We start from the raw sequence: 20,654 nt of genomic DNA on the forward strand, positions 1-20,654 counted from the left end.
AAACATTAGGGTGAGTTCAGGGGCTGCTGAAAAAAACACTGAACAGCTCCTAAACGTGAGTTTATCAGCTGCAGTGTACATGAGCCCTTATTGTCAAGTGAACTGAATCATACTAAAGCTTGTAGAAAGGAACTTGAAGGCTGCTGACCTGGCTCTGTTGCAACTGCGGTACAGAAAGCGAAGAGAAATCTCTGCAGCTGGTCACAAGAACAAAAATAAGTTCCAAAACTAAAAAAAAAACAAATTGTCTACCATAAATCTAAGCCACAATGATGCACATGAAGCAGGAAAATTTTTTAAAACATTTTTAACCACTTGCCCTCCAGAGGATTTCCCCCCCTTCCTGTCCAGGCCATTTTTTGCGTTACGGCGCTGCATTACTTTAACTAATTGCGCAGTCATGCAATGCTGCACCCAAATGAAATTTACATCCTTTTTTCCCCCCGAATAGAGCTTTCGTTCGGTGGCATTTAATCGCCTGTGCATTTTTAATTTTTTTACGCTGACAATTTTGAGAAAAAAAACTTTATTTTTGACTTTTTGCTTCTAAACACGTCCAGTAAAACATTTAAAAATCAAATTTCATCATAAATGTATTCTGCTACATGTCTTTGCTAACAAAAATCCCAATATGTATACATTAATTTGTTTACGTGAAAGTTATAGCATTTACAAATGGCGGTATATATACTGGGATTTTACAATTTATTTATTTTTACTAGTAATGGCGGTGATCAGCGACTTATAGCGGGACTGTGGTGGGCATTCTGACACTGGGGGGAACTGACTTGGTGTCACTGACATCCCCAGTGACTCCAATACAGTGATCAGTGCTAATAAAAAGCACTGACACTGTACTAATGGCACTGGGTAGGAAGGGATTAACATGTGGGGCAATCAAAGAGTTAACTGTGTGCAGTTTTACTGTGTACTGTGTGTGTGTGCTTCACTGTAAGCACACTGCTTTGCATGGCTCTGCTATGCAAAGCCATGCATAACAGTGTGCAGGAGTTGACAGGGGAGAGAACTGTATTGTTTGCTTCCAGTTCTCTCCTTCCATCAGTAATAATCCTTGATCACCGGGTGCCGGCGAGTAATCACACAGTTCGCGCGCACCCCCAACTCGAAATGCGAAATCACGTATATATACGTGATTTTGCACACCCATGCCACCCTGTAGCATATTACTGATATAGGGGGACAGGAAGCGGTTAATTGTAGCAGTCACCCACTTGGAACTGCTCACTTTTACGAGACCTCTTAGGCATTCTATGGGTGATCTAGCATACAGCTGCCCCAAACCACTTAGTAACCCACCACATGACAGACTTCCACTCTTACGATCTTCTTTTGCAAAATGCATGGGTTTAGTATCAAGGGGAGAGAGGGTTAGGGGTACAGGGTACCCCAAAACAGCAGCAAACATTCCTATGACCAGTAGTATCTTGTAGTATCTTTGACTGGCTAATGTAGAACTGGGTAGGGTAGATGGACAGCTACATTGAAATATCTTAAAGGATAAGTTCACCTTTTGGACAAAAATAATAAATGCACATTTTTTTACAGGTAAAAAAATGTGTATTTATTATTTTTGTCCAAAAGAGCCTGGAAAGCATCGCACCAGCAATCAGTAGATCGCTGATGCTATGCAGGTCTCCTGCAGACCTGTCAGAATATCTTCTTGCCGTATGGGATGCACAAGCAAGCAGATATTCTGACAGGAAACTTCAATGAACTACCATTGAAAACTAAAAGCCCACAGCCTAAGGCTGCCGGGACTTGTAAATTTGATAGATAGTACGGGTAAACTTCTCCCCCTATTTTCTGTCTGCAGGAGGGAGGGTGGTGGGCGCAGCTGCGGCTGCAGCTATGGGAACATGTTAAATGTTCCACCCTAAAGACGGGTGGAACATGTAACATGTTCCAAAAGTGAACGTATCCTTTAAGCCTCTCTTACAAGCTTGTAGTAGAGGACCATTAAGTGAAGACCAGTAGTGGACAGCAAAACTCTTTGAAGGTGCTCCCCCTTACTAGCCACCTTACTGTGTCCTCAGGCCCTGGCATAGGCCAACTGCCAACCCTTGGGGTTTGGCTCTGAATCTATATCCTCCCTAGGCAACAGGTCTGGAAGGCAAAGGATCTGTGGATTCTTCTCACAATTCCCAGGCAGAAGGGCCTGGGAGGCAATGGCTGGATCCCTCACACACACACAATGCCTGAGAGGGAAGGTCCCTTCAAGAAGGCCCCCTACAAATATTTATCTCCTTACCCAGCCCATGTGATTGGCATAAACCTTCTAACAACTGGCTTGAGTGGGGTAGGTGGAGGTGGAGATCTAACTGAACAACATAGGAGAAGTCAAAGATCACTGGGCACAGTGTCGCCACCTCGCACCTGATTTAAACCTCTAATTGCGGTACTACCGTGTCGAAATCACGTGCATTGAAAATCATGGGTTTAATCAGGAGTTAGAAGGCAACATATTGCATATAAACAGTACATTTGTACACCCCTGAACACTGCAGGTAAAGGGCGTGCGGTTGGGGCGGGTGGTAAAAACACATTTTGACTATGGGGTTTTACCACCCTCAAACTGAAAATGTAAATGAACCCTTACTGTTCTGAGCCCCCTGTAAGGCTGTTTTTACACTTATACTATTATGCCCAATGTATTGCTTCACAATGACCTGAAGATCACTTCTTTCCTGCTGCTGGCACCATTCTGGAGACCGCTAACGGGAATAAGAGTGCAGTTGGTATCACTCTGCATGGGACAAGAGCCAGCACTACAGAGGTGGCATCGGCTTATGCGGCTCTTGCTCCCTCCTACACCTCCATCTTTACAAGTAGCATTGCACTCTGTTTGATGCTCTGGGATGGCAGGTCAGCAAGCCCAGATGACAATCTTCCAGTCACCTAGCCACGATATACTGGTAGACCATGATCTCCTGGTTGCTGACCCCTGGGCTAGAGCGAAATAAATATTTCCTGGGCTTAGGGTATAACCCAACAAACCTAGATAACAATAAAAATCAGAGCTTGGGATGGATACAGCCTAGGCGCAAACACTAAATTTAGAATAGGGACACTCCAACTTAAAGCAGGACCCCTACCATAATAATACTGTAAAAATCACTAATATTATTTTAATAATGTATATAATATTTGCTTTACCTCATATTTAGTGGAAGCATGAAAATGCAGCAAGTGTTCAAATAGTTGCTTAGCACCGGCAGGGATGCAGTTTGAAGCTGAGAGCCATATCCATCTTTGAAGGCACTGGTTCTGGGCTGTTGCTGTAAGGCAGTTATTTTCAAAAGGGATGAATGAAACCCTAAGGTTCCTCCAGAGGTTGCTAGGGGTTCCTTGAGCTTTAGCTGACTGACCTGCCATTTATTGGTGCCGTCATCGTTCCAGGGCCAACAACACTTGATAAAGCCAGGAGCATGACATAATTAGAAATAAGAGGGGGGTGCAGCGCTAGTAAAAATTCATAAAGATGATAAATAAATACATTCATATATAAATACATACAATAAAGTGACACTGTGCAAGTATATGTGCCACTAAATTATGTGGCTAATATCGTGAAAGAGATGCACTATATCAAATAAAGATAAGTCCAAAGTGACAATGTGAGTGAGATCTCGGATGATCTTCAGACGTCCAATGACTAAAATCGTGGATGAGGTGAGAAAATAGGGTATAGATTGCGCACTCACCAGATACGCAATCTTTATGCACATTTATGTAGTATAACAGAAACATCAGATGTCCTCACATAGGTCTGGTCAGATCTGGTCATGTGTCCTCCACTGCCTCATGGTTCACACTCAGGATTCACATTTAGGGATGACCGCTCTGTGAATGTAGCCAGCTCCCGCAGGAGCAGCTAAACCTCTGTGCAGGGCGTGGTATGTGTAGGGAGGCGGAGCACAGGTCTGGACTCAGGGAGGCGGGGCCACGGTGTGGACTTTAGCCGTATGTAAAGGTGGCATTCTGATTAACACTGTAAGGGTTGCATTTTTCCTACTGTCTCCCAATGTAAGGCTAATTTTTCCCATTAACCCCTGTTGAATTGGTTTTAGTAAGCATTCCCAGAGACCTGACACTTATTTTAGGGGTTCCTTCTCTGGGGTAAAAAGGTTGAGAAAGGCTGCTATAAGGCAATATAGGCAATCCTGCACACAGCTGATGCTAGATCCATAGGAGAGAATCTGCTGTTGTCTGTAGACAAAAACATATAGGGAGAGACCAACACATCCCGGCCAGGGCTGCTTACTTTCAGGATCCTTTGCAACACAATTGGACAATGAATGAAGCTTCTTTTCCGTGAATGAGCTTTTGTAGAACATTTATATGTAATGTCAGTGGCGTCCCTAGGGTTGGTGTCACCCGGTGCGGTAAAATGTGGTGTCATCCCTCCAGAGATGGCCGGTCCCTGTCGTGCACACACAGCCTGGCTCTTCTCCTCCCTGTGTCCCCGTTGCACCCCCCGGACCAGTGTTGCAAGATCAGTTAACCCTGTATAGGTTGCAAGCTGACGATCCCCGTAAGATGGATTGGATTTGTGGATTGGGGAGTATAATGGATTGGACTCCGATACATTATGCTCCCCAATCCGCAGATCCAATCCATCTTGCAGGGATCGTTGGCCTGCAACCTATAAGTGGTTAACTGATCTTGCAACACTAGTCCGGGGAGTGCGACAGGGACACAGGGAGGGGAAGAGCCAGGCTGTGTGTGCACGACAGGGACCGGCCATCTCTGGAGGGATGACACCACATTTTACCGCACCGGGTGACACCAACCCTAGGGACGCCACTGACATTACATATAAATGTTCTACAAAAGCTCTTTCACGGAAAAGAAGCTTCATTCATTGTCCAATTGTGTTGCAAAGGATCCTGAAAGTAAGCAGCCCTGGCCGGGATGTGTTGGTCTCTCCCTATATGTTTTTGTCTACAGACAACAGCAGATTCTCTCCTATGGATCTAGCATCAGCTGTGTGCAGGATTGCCTATATTGCCTTATAGCAGCCTTTCTCAACCTTTTTACCCCAGAGAAGGAACCCCTAAAATAAGTGTCAGGTCTCTGGGAATGCTTACTAAAACCAATTCAACAGGGGTTAATGGGAAAAATTAGCCTTACATTGGGAGACAGTAGGAAAAATGCAACCCTTACAGTGTTAATCAGAATGCCACCTTTACATACGGCTAAAGTCCACACCGTGGCCCCGCCTCCCTGAGTCCAGCCCTGTGCTCCGCCTCCCTACACATACCACGCCCTGCACAGAGGTTTAGCTGCTCCTGCGGGAGCTGGCTACATTCACAGAGTGGTCATCCCTAAATGTGAATCCAGGTGTACGACAGGGACCGGCCACCTCTGGAGGGGTGACACCACATCTTAACACAAATCTGATCCATCTTGCAGGAATCATCGGCTTGCTTTAAAACTTTTTACCTGGTGTGGAGTGTCCCCGCACCCACCTAGGGACGCCACTGTGTAATGTATAGCAGTTTTACAATGTTAGATAAATGTAAAACAAATGACGGTATATCTACTGGATTTTATTTCATACTAGTAATGGCGGCTATCAGCAACTTATAGCGGGACTGTGATAGCACGGCGGGCATTCTGACACTGACACGACTCATTGACACTAATACAGTGATCAGGGCTAATAAAATGCACTGACACTGTACTAATGACACTGGGTAGGAAGGTGTTGACATCTGGGGCAATCAAAGGGTTAACTGTGTGCCCAACTATATGTAATGTGTTGACTGTGAGTTGTTTTACTAGGGGATGTGACAGTTTTAGTTTCTTCCCTGCAAATCTCAAAACTGATTGGTCAAAACGTGATCATATTCATAAACAAAGTATTTTGGTGCTTCTGATTGATGAAAAATGATTGATAATATTATTCTCTGCAGATCGACTTAGTTTTATTGAATCCACTTGGATAATGTTGATTGGGAGAGTTTAGTTCTGCTTTAAGCTGGCCATAGACACAAGTGAGGTGAATATAGAGATATCCCCTTGTTGGGACATTGTGTTCTGATAGTGTGACCCACCACCAGCTTTAGCCTTCCCATCTAATCAATTTAGACTGTTTCATTTGTAATCCTTATGCTGCTAGCCTTAGTAAATAGGTAGGAAGGTATCAGGGGTGGACTGACAACTCATGGGCCCCCGGGCAATAGGGGATCATGGGGCCCCTGTGTCCTTGCCCAAACTCAAAAAAGCCTATGAAAAAGGTACCAGGGGCATCTCATGGGGCCCCCTACTGACCCTGGGCCCTCAGGCAGTGCCCGAGTTTCCAAATGGTCAGTCCGCCCCTGGAAGGTATATTTTATTTATGTGTTTACATGTTTTTTTTTACAACTCTTATATTGCTTCCTGGTTTCTGGTCTAGGCCAAAATGATGTCATACATCCCAGGAGTCTTCATGGGCTTATTTTTCTTTTATGGAGGAGGGATTTTCTCAGCTAAACTCACCCTAATGCCTGCATGGCTAAGCTAAGGGTAGATGGATTCCAAGAAGTAAAAGCTACATGAATCAATTGCACTTACTTAAGATGGCTACAGCTAGAAATGATACGGGGTGTTTTTCAAAGCAACAAAATAAGCCATGGAGACATTTGATAGATAGATTTGCTTTGAATAATTCAAAAATGGGTTAAATAGTGCTAAGTGAAAGGAAATCTCTCTGAAGATCTGTTGATAGCTGTAAAAGCAGGCTACCTATTTTTCGTATTGTATCAGAAAAAAAGAAATCAAAAAACATTTACTGGACATGCAAATAAAAAATGAAAACCTTCTGTTTCTGTACAGCCGTACAGTGCCTATAGACACTACACAGCAGTCAGCCATCCGAATACAACACAGCTACAGAATGATCATTGTATAAACATATAGTTGACATCAGATGAACGGTTAGTGCCCGTGGAGAGGAGAGAAGGGCGCTCTGCTGTCATACGGTAAAACAATAGTGACTGGCGGGAAAAATCCATTGCTTCTTCCCCTCATCAGTTCATAAGAGAGACCTGCAGACATAAAAAACGTAAAATGTCCACACCAGGAAAATGTTTTTTTAATGTCTGTAGGCACTTTAAGGGCGCTGTAGTAATATCTACACCCCCAGGTTCTCCCACTATCTTTTGGATTAACACCAAAGCAATCAACACAATAAAATGGCCATATCAGGCCAATGTTTTATAATGACTGCAGGCACTTTAAGGCTGCTGTAGTGATATCTACACCCCTAGGTTCTCCTGCTATCTTTTGGATAAACACCAAAGCAATCAACACAAGCACAACGCCTCAAGCGACTTGTAATTAGATGACAAGCATATTAGCGATACATGGAGAACATCAAACACATTTAGCAGCTGGACCTGGCAGCAAACCACAGCAACATCTTATTTTTTTACAGTACAAAATTTAATAAGATCGTGGAAAAGGGCAATACCTGTGCAATGTGTAACATTTTTCAACGCTGCTCCATTTGTCAGCAGTGGTTAAACATGTGAAGGAGGTAAAATGCTACTTCAAAGAAGAATAATGATTTTTTTTTATATTAGTTAGTTCCTGATGGGAAAAAGTACATGTAATACTTTGTCCCATCTTCTTAGGTGCCCTACAACACTTGCTGCAATGCTGGAAAGGACGTACCCCACTTGGCACATGGCCAACCAACACCGCAGCTAGCACGGCTGCTTTGATAACAAGTGCCTGTCTCCAGCTGCCAGCGCTTTGCCTGAGGCATGAGAAATTCAGAGGGTGGTAATGTGAGTGAACCTCACCTCCCTCTGCATTCCTGGCACTGGTGCTTGCCGTGGGCAAGTGTTGGCATCCAAAGAGAGGCGCTACAAAGCAAAGCAGCCATCTCATTGCTAGCTGAAGTGTAGGATGGCTGTGTGCCAAGGGGAGGTGCCCGGTCCAATGTTGCAGCAAGTGTTTTAGGGCACCTAGGAAGAAGGAACAAAGTACTTTGTCCCATCAGGAAGTACATTATGTAAAAAATAATGACAATTCTCCTTTATAGACATAGCCGTTTTCATTTCACAAAATATGCAGCTAACAGCGATAAGTAAGTGTAACTCATGCGGCAACTTTTTTTTTTTAAATTTGGATAGAGTGGGGAGGGTATGGAGCCTTTTTAAGGTTTTCTTGCCCTAACATAAGTGGGTGGTAGTGATGGTCAGTAGCAGTTGGAATTGCAGCCTGAAATCCAAAGTCTTGGAGTTACCATAAGAGAAAGGCAAAAATGCAACATTATTTCAATAGGATGTCAGCGCTGTCTGTGTTTTCCTTGGGGAAGGTTTACCCAAAACAAGCAAGCACTTGAGGAATCCCAGTACTGGAGACTGTAGAGCCATGTGCTATTGTGCCTAGCTACTTAAACATTGGGTCTGATAGTGGAGGACTGTACACCTGGCTGCAGATCATATGCCCAGCCACCTCTGCCTCAGCTGCAAAGTGTGAATCAATCAATATTTAACCCTATGGACTAAGACTGGGATGCCATTAAAGTTCATGTGCGTGTAAAGGCAGGCATCCCAATACGTTTGGAAGTATAGTGTATCTTGTCAAGGGAATCCTGGTGTTCTGCTAGGAAGTGCAGAATTAAACTTCTTGCTACCCCCTCTAAAGGGTTAAAGGCCAGTTCTGCCTACTGGTGAATGGGATTTTGTATGATTGGATCAGACTTTGCAATAGCTTGATCCAGTTATTCAAATCCTGACCTGGCCCTGTGTACTTGGGTAGTTGTGGCAGGGATGCCACCAGGAAAAAAGGAATCAATATTGCTGGGAAGGTAGGCTGCCTTCTTTTCTTCCCTCCAGAGTATTAATGCCTGACACTACCATTGCCCAACTCTCATCATGTTTGTTCTGACATGGCCAAACCTGTTCATAACCGATAAGTGTAACAGATAGGGGTATTGGACGAATGATCAGAGGGTAGCTTTAGCTTCACGTTAACTAAACAGGTGCAAAGTAGGATTAACAATGCAAATGGGGTCAAACTAACAAATGAGTGCACACAGTACAGAACGGACAATGGTAAACGGATTATGAAGTTATACAAACAGGAGCTCATAAGAGCAATGTCTCTGCAACTCCATGAGTACTAGATAGCAGTATAGCACAGTCTACATAAGGCTCTATAGAAAAAGATACTAGTGAATAACCACAATTTCAGTAAATAAACAGCTACTTGCTTTTAGCCTCCATGGCAGCAACTCTCACAGCCCATTACAAATCCAGAGTAAGTCTGGTTACACAGCTGGATGGATCTGTGGACTGGCACCATTAGTCAGTGGCTGGAGAAGTCCCAGGGCTGGTACCAAAGACAGGCAGCTGGAGACGAAGGACCATCTCACTTGAAGTTCAGTATTGAAAAGGACAGGAAGAGGGAAACACATTCCTTGGGCATATCCAGGAACTCTTTTGGGAACCCAAAGGATTATGGGAAAAGGTGGTAAAAGAGTCCACACCTACATCTGAGCATAATGAGTCAGGGGGCACTCTGCTATACAGCAACTGTTTATTGCTTTATTGTTTACAGGCACCGTAATAGGAATAAGCATTTGTAAGAATATGAATCCGCGATTTTCAAGTTATAATTGTACATCTTTACCTCTCAAGCACAGGTGTTTGTGCTGGTTTTCACTTGTATTTTCTCCCTGCTGGAGCAGAATTGGTAGCTTAGTGTCAGGCTGTGTCCCCCATGGAGGTTGACCTGTCTCTTGCCTAAGCTCAGGGCTGATAACTGACACTCTGTTAGGATTGCTGGAAAAGAGTTCAGATCATTACAAATGGCCATTGATGACTGGTTCTCTTTATATATGTGCAAAACATAACCACTTACCGCCCAAGGGCTTCCATAGACGTCCTTGAGTTGCAGTGGTTGTACTGGGATGATGCCTGCAGCTATAGACATCATTACAGTATGTATGTCTTCAACCAGCAATTCTTTTTTCGTAAAAGTGATCCTAGCAGCTAGCTTTTACAGACTGTGGGAGGTGGTTCCCCTCTCCCCCAACCCCCGAACCCCCGCCTTCCCAGGCTCGCTCATCCCATTGGGGAACCTGGAATCACAGTCAGTGGTTTCGCCGGCTGACCATAAAAATCATCAAGGATGGGAAGGCCCCCAATGGTCCCTATGGGGAACAGGAAGTGACAAGCATTTTCGGCACTTCTGGTTTGCCAGATCTAAACAGCGCCATTTTTAAATGAAAAAGAGATCACCTCCTCTGTGTAATTTTTTATTAGCTACCTTTCATCCCTTGTCAGCCCTCCTCTGATCTGGAAAAGGGGAGAAAGGTTCTGGTCCTTCACTATGGCCCAAAGATTTGTTTCTACCCCCCGGTACAGGGCCATTTTTATAGACTTTGAACTATGCTGAAGCTAAACTTTGCACATTAAGGTCCTCTGCGGTGTATGTTCGCCGAAAGTAGAAAACAAAAAGTACGTGTTTTTAACACATACTGCTGTCCATGATTTGAGATTCTGCTGGAATCCAATCTATCTCCTGGCAAGGCCTCTACCTGTCAGTGTGATGGTATGTATCACTGCTGCATTTCACTGTCCTCATCTTCCACTGCTCCAGCTGAGCCATCTGACTGTAATGTAGCAGAATGAATGTGATTTAAAGGTTTAATCTCTTCCTGGAATCTCCAGGGCTCCATAGACACCACTTTTGAGCATTACCAGTTTTTATTTCAGCGTTTGCTCTCTGCAAGGAGGCGTCTTTTGAATGAGCCACCCTTCGGGTTGCAGAACCCATGAAACAGTTTTGCAGAGCCATCATCTCCAGCTCCCAGCCTCAGTCCTTTATTAGACTGTGTGTAGCATCCGTATATCGCCAACATCTATAACTGTACCATCCAGGCTCAGTTCCCTGCTCTGTATATTAATGCCAATATTTGTTTCATTTCTGGCCAAACAGTGACAGATGAGGTTAAATGGTGCTTAATGGCGGATACAGAAGGTTTCGCATGCCTGGAACACCTCTCCTCTCCTTAATAACTCCGTGTTATTCTGTAGTGCATCGAGAACTTGATTGCTGCAATATACATAGAGATAAACAAGCACAGACAGAAAGCCTTATCATTTACAATGATAATAACACATGAAGGGAATGTAATAGCTCTGCAGCCTGCAGTATGAACTGGTGCCAGCAGGGGGCAGGGTTGTGCCATTTCTCAGCCTCCAGCTCGCAGTAGGACTCTGGGGACCAGCTGAATAAAGACCACTGGCAGGGATTTGGAATAAGACTTTACTGCTTTTCAGCAAGCGGTGGTCTTATAAACTTATTCGGATTCACAGCCCATTTGTTGTCCTGGAACTGCTCAATCACCCTTCATTTTAGAGTTGAATTTTTTTTTTTTGTAGGAGTTGACAGTAGCGGCTGGAGGTAGTCTGGACCACTGAATCGCATGGCTAATTGTTTTTCAGACTCGAATATATAATCCCAAATCTGATTTGTTTCAATCATACAAACGTATCTTGGGAACAAGAAGACGGTGTCCTTTTCTTACTTTCTATAAAGCTACAACGAACGTGTTCAACCCACTCCTCAAGAAATTTCTCTTCTGATATTTGGCAAAGTTGAAATACTGAGCAAATGATCTCTGGGGGTAATCGACCAGAACTTTCACTTAAATGGAACGCCTGAAAAACAGCTAAATAGGCAGTTCAAAATACATATATGTCAGCTGTTTCACATCCCAGGTCATTTGTAATTCTGTTCAGCCAGTCTTGTAATTTAATTACATCTGCTGCTGTACTATGTTGCCAGGCATGCAACATTTCTATTTACTGGCTCAGCTTTGCAGCTTCCAATGTCCCCGCTCCATCTCCAGCTTGCTCATTGGACAGTGATCCAACATTACCGCCTCTATCCATTGAGCAGGCAGGTGGTGTTGGAAAACTCCAACAGTGGCCATAGAGGCTTCAGTATTTTTTATCTGATTAATGTGCAAACCATGATAGCCAAAACTACTTCTCTAATCGATTTAGATCCAATTTCAATCACATTTGTTCAAACTGAGACAACTGGCCAGGGTGGAATATCATCAATAGTTTTGCATCAACAGAAAGCACTGGGATACTTTGCTCATGAATATACAGTAACATATAAGAATTGTGTGGATGGATAATCTATGCACCACATCCAGAAACTACTAATTCATACAAAAAAAACTAAAGAGCAAAAGGATGGGACTTTCACAGTGCTATTCACTTTAAGGAAAAGAAAAGGCAACTCAACAAATTAAAATCAAGACTTTTGTTGTATCAAAATAAAATACACCTAAAAGTACATTACACAATCAATATGATATAGCTATACATGTGTATACTCCTGAGAAGTACCCTGCATATAACCTCTAAACATATAAAATGTTTATACAGCACCTTTTAACATAACAGAAACATAGTGACAACATATCTAATTCCCAATGATGTCTCTAGAGATGCTGGTAAATTATTGAAGGATGTGAGGTTAAACATCTCTACATGTTTCACCCAGAGAGGCTTCATCAGGAGAGCAAGGAACATACAAGTATGGAGTGGCTCTGTGCACTGCAGAGATCCTCCCCCACAAACCAATGAAAAAAGGGGAAAAGAAGACCAAGGGTGGACCATGAGGAGAGAAAGGCAAAATTACCCCAGACAGGAGGGAACCCTAGAAGGTAGGCTGAGCACTAAGAGCCCTCAAGAAACCAAGCAGCAATCCAATATTATTGGTTGTCCAAAGGTTAGGATAGCTGCATTAAAAAAATGGAAAGGTCTTTATTTGGATTGAGCGTCCCCAATATGTTCATGGTGTAGAGAAGTGCACAAAGAGAGTCCTGGTCATAAATATGAAAGTATTTCAATGGAGCAGATTATGAAATTACATGGTGGAAACAGAGTTGACTATAGGTTGCTTATTCCTATCAGAAGAGATCAATCAGAAAATAAATTGAGCATTTATCGAAGCATGTATGGACACAGTCAGGGCTGCTGTTAAAAACAACGGGGCCCCATACAGCCAACCTGACAGGTCCCCCCCAACCTCCCCCGTTTACTATGCTTCAGTTATGAATAAACACAATGAATGATTGGTACAGATCACTCATTGTGTTCATTCAGGAAAGGAGGGGCTGCTAAAATGTGACATATTTACTGGATCCTTCTCCCACTCTCCATCCTGAAGGATTCTATTGTGTGCTTGCAGCTGGCAGTGAGAAGGAGAGGAGGAAAGCCACCAGCACTGTGGAGATGGGGACACATAGGGGGACTTGGGCAGCAGGGGGAAATTTATGGTACACAGGGAGGGAGATGGGTGCAGCGGAGGGGCAATTACTGGAACCGATCCCTTGTATGGCTCTCTCTACAGCAGCTGAAAGCCAACCGGAGGGAGAGGGGAAGAAGCCAACTTTAAGCTGCTGCAGAAAGAGCCATACAGGGGATCGTTTCCAGTAATTGCTCCCCATGATGTGCTGATCACCCTCCCTGCCCACATCTCATTCACCTAGTAGCCTGAGCCCCCCTGCTGGGCACCGTACAGGAGGGCTGGTGGTACCCCCTTATCCATGGCCCTGGCCACAGTTAAAATGAACAGATCTATAGTCGAGTGATTTCCTGGCTATGCCATGTTGCAGGGCTGTGCAGAAAATGACTAACTAGAAATACAAGTGTGGGTCTACCCTCTTAGCCGCTGTGATTCTAGGTCCCCCTGAGCTCCACACAGCCAGGCAACACACATTTTCCATACTTGCATCCACAGTCAGTGAACAGTCCATGAGCTTGTTTTTCTGTTATTTTTTTAGGGGAAATATCTTGGATAGGGAAGTAGGGATTATGGGATTCCCAACTTGACTGAATCAATGCACAGGGACAATTTCCTTCCTATTTACAGAAACAGATCCTGAATTGTTCTTTTCCTTGAAAGTGTTCAGTCTTTACAAATCAGTAGCAACAGCAGCTTACGGGCTAGGGACTCTCAGCCCCTCTGGAAGTTAGGTTGGATTGGTGCAACTATATGCAAAAGTATCTATTCTCCCCTGTAGAGCTACTCCCAGTTCCACAGCCTGCAGACACTACCAACCCTCCTGGCTGCTCTGAAGATCTCCCAGGACAAAGATAAAGCACAGAACTGCCATTTGAAAGCATGCTACATGTGACAGTCTCTCCCTTTGTAAATCCCTGGGTGTACTGATGTACTTACTCAGTCCTCCATGCTCCCAACGCTCCCAGTCCTTGATCCTGTTCATACCATGATGCTGAATGGTTCCTCCTGAACCAGCCCAAGCCCAGCCTGAAGGCAAGTCCCCTCTAGACATAGGGGACTCCTCCCAGGCCACGGACAGCCTCCTTAGCACTCCATCTTCCACCCAACTCTCCTGCTAGCCTGACTCTCCCATACTTTCAGGCTGGCCTCACCACTCTACCAGGACCTCCAAACCTGGGATTGGTTAAAGTCCCATAAACATGCAGATTAGGTCTCCACCCCTTCTGCCCACTGACTTCTGGAAGCTTATATGGTCCTCCAGAACCAGGTAGAGGCGATAGAGTCCCAACCTGTTAAGACATCCAGCCTGCCCTGCAGTAACCCAACCTAATCACAGAGTCATACACAATTAAATTTACCTACACTAACCCTAGTAGCACACTAGAGGGTGCTACACAAGTAAGGTAAATCAGTTCAAATACATTCTATATGAATTGCAACTTCCTGAAACTTATTTTAAAACTGTGCCTTGAAATCTTCAATGGTTCCCGAGGAATGTTTGCATCTGATTCCTGAAATGACCATTTCAAAGACTTCTTGTTAACATACCAATTTATCATCTTAGAACATCACCTCACACCGTTTGAAATTCATTGGATAGGTACCTACTGGCAGAAGTTACATCCTATAGTAGACATTTCCACCATTTGATTCCATTACCGAGCCAATCCAGCCAAGACTGGTAGATGCTGGAGTGTTTAACTACCTACAGTTTGAAAATCTGATATGGAGAGCAGAATGTTAAGATTTGTAGTCCTCAAATGCAGATATTTTACCAAGATACAAACAATTTGTTTTATATTGTGGAAAATACAGCAATGGCACAGGAACAATCCAAGACAGGTGGGAACACCATGCATACTTAAAAAGATAGCTGAAAAAAGAGAATAATGATATCCTTTAGTACAAGTTGTACTCTGTTATTACAAACAATGTCACATTTTTCGTATTCTTTTGCGTCTCAGCGCTGCTGATCTTCTCTAGCTTCTTTAAGCCACTAATAGTCTACATGCATTTGCTGCATATCATTCCTCTGAACAGACTTCCTGAAAGTAATGTGGTGTAACGAGGGAACATTTCCACTCTATATGCTAATCCTGCCCAGCGCATTGGTGGATTCTCCTGATCTGGCTGAGAACTTTCAGCATGGAGCCCTCAAGATTCCAGCACTGTTACTTCGGGAACACCTGCAGGGCAACCCAGCTTGGCCTAACAAGGACTGCTTAGAGTATGCTTACACCCTTCTTATTCTTAGTTGGCAATGAATCCCACTGTGACCTCAGTTCAAAGGGCTGTTTTTGGGAGACATCACTATGGAGGTTAGAGGAGGAAGAAGTCCACATCAGAGAGGTGTCTTGTTAAAATTGTACTAGATTATTAAGGTATTGTATAGACTAGTCTTCCACAATGGGCTATGTTTATTTAGAAGTTGTATGCAATCCACAGCTAAGTTCAGAAAGCGTAGAGTAGAAAGGAGAGGCCTGTATCTATAGACTGGTGTCCGAGAGTCCAGCATCCACAAACAGAGGGGAAGTGAGTGTTTACAAACTGCAAATTCCTTGTACCACCAGGCTTCCCCCTAAAGCTGAAGTACAACAGTAAAAGCCTTATGACTACATTGTGAGCCTTGATAGTCCAACACAGAAAATGCAGATAACCGTACTCCCAGCAATGGATATCAAATGACTAGCTTTCCTAAGATATATATATATATATATATATATATATATATATATATATATATATATATATATATATATAGTGTCTAGTCAAGAATTTACTGAATTAATAATGAAATTTAGGGATTTGCCTCCCACGAGGAGGTGACAGCACACAGTTTCAAGGTGACTAACAGTTTACAGCAAAGTTCAGAGACAGTAGAGTAGAGCGGAGAGGCCCATTCTTACAGGAGGGCTGTCCCAGATTCCAGTATCCCCAGGCAAGTGGGATGTAAGTAGTTGCAAACTGCAAAGTTCATTTGCACCACCTGGCTTCCCTCAAGGGGGAAGCACCACGATAAAAGCATTGTGACTACATCCCAAGCCTTGGTGGTCCAGCCCAGAAAATGTAAGCGACCACTTCTACCAGTACTAACTACCAATCCTACTAGTTTTGCCAAACAATATACTGTATATCTCACCTATTTCTAATTGTGCCCCTCTGTCAGGGTTGGGCTGCCACTTACACCTAAAGTCACAACACTCTACCTGTGGAGTATCTAGTGACCAGTCAGGGGAACTACAACACGCCACGTATGCACATTACCCTACCATGGCTACACAATGTGTGTCAGCGAAGCTGCTTATAACCACATCAGAGGAGCATGTGACAGAGTGATAATGCAGGAGCACAACTGGCAGACATTTGCCACTTTCAGTATATTAAGAAATGTCTGAACAAGTGCCTTCATGGCAAGTTCACCAAGTATTCTTTTAATGATGCAGATGTAAAAAGTTTGCAAACTATTTTTAAACTACATCATTATGTTAAAGCCTATATCAGATTTTATTGGTTGGGTTTAGGGCTACTTTAAATTGCTGCTGTAGGTACTGGTTCACAGGGCAGCTCTGTAGATGGAACCATGGTAATAGGACCTGTACTTACAAGATGCAATAATGATGAACAGCAAAAGTTACCTAAATTGCTGTGTTGCTTTAAAGCCTTTTGCATATTGCATCTGTCAATCAGGTTCCATCCCAGATGACAGGGCAAATATCCATGCACAGGCTGGCTCATAGCTGTGTATATGCATGCATGTGCCCTGTCATTACTGCTTGAGCCAAATGGGCTACTTAAACTGATCAGCTGCCTATAGCCAGTGTTGGCTGTCTACAGCTTTACCTGTGAATCTGTGATGTGTGACTTCATAAATGACTACCCATTACAGACCTTGTTTGCCTTGACCTACTCCTGATAACTGCCTGTACCAACCCCAGCTTGTAGCTTCTGCCTGTTCCTTCTATTCCTGGCCTGCTCATTTGTTACCCACTTCAACTTGAACCTCGACCACATTTCTGCTTCTGTTATTGTACTTGATCTGATTGCTAGTTGCTGACCCTGCTTACCTAACTTTGCACCAGTTCTGAGTTTTTGCGCCATGGTAATCACCAGCCCAAATCTCAGACAACATTCCTGTCTACACATCTGCCCCAGGTCACAGCCCACAAACCAGTCTACCGCTTGTCTACTAATCCTATGGTTGTCACTCTGTGCTGTGGAGTTCCTGACAGATATTCCTGTTCCCAGTCTTCTGTCCATCAACTCCCATGGGAAAGCTACTGAGTGCTGACTGGTTCAGATATGCTTGTCTAACTGTACCAGCATCTGTAAGGAATACAAATCACTCCATGCCTTTGCACCACCTGTCTTCATCTCTTCAGGCTCCTCTACTAGGTATAATGACACCAGGCTAAAAAAGAAAAAGACGCATCAAACAGACTGGTTGCAGCGGACAGCAGATGTACTTTTATACTGCTGAGGTTTCTATGAGTGAGTCGTATTGAAGGCCGAGTGACCTCCTCCATAACAGGTTACACACCACGGGTGGACACACTTTAACTTATGGTCCATTTCACCCATTTCTAAAACTGCTTGCTCCTGCCCTCCTCCTTATATTCCCACTGAGTAATTTGTGCTAATTTAATGACTTAATTATGATGGTGTTTCAACATCTTTTAATTAATTCAGCCCCGGTAAACCGCAATGGGAAATTGAGTGGAAAACTAAAAGCAGACAGCTGTGAACTTAGTAACATCACAGATAAGTGTCTGTGCGACTTCAGCAAGGAAAGCTAAACTCTGGTCAGCTGTAGCTTGTGATGGATTTCCATCTCCAATAGGCTCGCTTCTAAAGAGGTTGTAGTAGGACTTTTTCCAAAAGTTACTGGATACCTGCTTTCTGGTGCAGCTGAAGGAAAATGTACAAGACCCAACTGGACTAAGAAGATATACTTGATGACTCAAGGTAAAATCACAACCTACAAGCCACAATATAAATCAGAGAACTGCTAATGCAACTAATACAGCACAGGAAACACTGCACTTGTATTTAAAGTGAACCTGCCTGGTCCATTAATGTGTAAACTAACAAACTAGTGAAGTACAGGCATATTGTACCAGGTGCATGTACTTGTGTGTGTGCTCCTGGAACATCCTAGAGCCAAGACCTGGCTTGTATCCTGGGGCTTGGCTTCTATCCTAGTCATCAATAAGTACAGCTCATCGCTATACTAAACCTCAGCCATTCAACAGTTCAGTGCTCAACCACCAGATTCTGAAATCAATCTGCTAAACACAGCAACAGAACTTCCATTTGAGTAGACTGTGTTGGTTCACAAGGTACCTTTAGGACTAAACTAGATGTGGGTTTAGGCAGAGCTAGGACCTACTCCTGTTGTCACTTATACCTGCACATTGCTTGTTTCAAGGTGAGAAGCAGGAGACCTTTTTAATTATGCCTTAATTATTCTTTTCCCCATGTGTGTAATGCCCTCTAGCTTAGCTAGATAATTTTGTTTTCTTTTTTTTTTAGGAAGAGGCTGAGTAGCAGCCTGGGATGAGTCAGCCTGTGAGTGAGGCAGAAGTTCACCTCAGGACACGCTAGGGAGGTTTTAAGGTCAGAGCTTCTGGAGCCTTCCCACCTCTCCAGAAACCTGAGAGCTTATTGGAGGAGGGATGAAGGAGGGGAGGATTTTCATCCTTAAGGGACTTTAGCCAATCCCCTGGCAGAAGGCTGGGCATAGTGACCAAGGGAACCCTTAAGAATCACAGAGCCTGGAAGTGGCAGGAGCAGTGTCGATTGGAAGATAGAGTGAGAGGCTGGAGTGTGGATCCTGGGAGGGGGCCCAGGGAAGGGGCCTACTTACAGGCAGTTCCTGGGGAGGATGATCTCCACTGTACCACCATCTTCAAGAGAGGGTACCCTCCACAGCAGGGAAGGAGCCAGCCCAGGAAAAAAGCAAAAGGCCTGAAGGCAGTCACTGACCTATTAAAGTATCAGGACAGTGTGAGTACTCTTACACCCTCTGGGCCACATAAGGGGATAGGACAGTCAGGTGGAAAACCCAACTATCTTCTCATTCGGATGCTGTGCTACATCAGAAGTTTTTGGGCCCCCTTGCCCAAGGAATGCCCTCAGTACAGCTGGGTGAAGAGGAGGGTTCATCTTGGATCTGAGGAGGTATACCAGAGAGCTGAAATGCTCTCAGAGGAGACACTGTTTTGTCCATATCTGTGCATAGTTGCTAAGGAGTTTGTGCTCAAGTTTGCAGTTCCCTTAGGCATCCCATAGACCCCTCAACCCTATTCAAGTTATTGACACCTTAATAAAATTACAAAGCTAAGCTCAAAGACTGTTTACTGACTCTGAATGCAACGTGTGGAAAAAATGTGTGTTGCCTGGGTGTGCAGAGCTGTAGGAGGACCCAAAATCCAGCGGTCCCTAAGGGGGTAGCGCTACATGTGTAATATCCAAGTAGACTGCCTAAGTGTGACTTAGATAAATAAGATTCTGTATGCAGTTTGCTGAATCAGGCTGCAGGGTACATTATATGGATCAATTTCACTATGTCTGGGTGACCCTGAATCCCAAATCCAAACTGTTTAGGTCCTTCGCTCTTTGTCATTCTCTGCTGTACCACCTACCTTTCTGAAACCTGTTTGTATTTATGTCTGTAAAACTTACCATATCACTAAAAGTTTTTTGAAATTATTGACACTTCCCGCTGACACCCCTGATTGTGGAAGGGAGTTCCACATCCCTACCGCTCTAACAATAAAGAACCTCTTGTGCAGTGTAAGGTTAAACCACTGACTTTTATTGTCCTAAGAAAAGATTCAGGGGGCATTAAGAAAAACATCACACCAACAACCACAAATACAGAGCACTAAAATGAAACTTTTAACCACCGGGTAAGGAGACAGTGCCAGGTGCTCCGGTCCTCTGCGTCAATCCTAAAATGTTACAACCGCACGATTAATTTTATAAAAAATGCTAAACCTTTCACTTCTAAATCATTAGCTGATATGCTGTCCATCCACATTTCAACTTTCAAGAAATTTTGGTTACTTTAATCAGCTTTTGATCATGAAAATCACCGTATATATTCGTACAGCCTCCCACCAACAGCATACGTTGGGACCTTCAAATGACAAACTAACTAGCAAGTTTTTTCCATCTACAATAAAAAGCTGTTTGAAAGTGGATTAAATTGTCTAAAAATTGTATTTTTAATGATGAGCAAATTCATTCATAATACAGCTTAGTCAATTAGTTAGCAAATTTGAAATGTGTTCAGCCTTCCACACAAAATATTAGCTATTTGTTGGAAAATGTTCACCAAACTACACATTTTTCAAATAGAGATGATT

This window comes from Staurois parvus, unplaced genomic scaffold, assembly GCF_062004578.1.
Source record: "Staurois parvus isolate SC_StPar_1 unplaced genomic scaffold, SC_StPar_1.0 ptg000068l, whole genome shotgun sequence".
In the NCBI taxonomy this organism is placed as follows: domain Eukaryota; kingdom Metazoa; phylum Chordata; class Amphibia; order Anura; family Ranidae; genus Staurois; species Staurois parvus.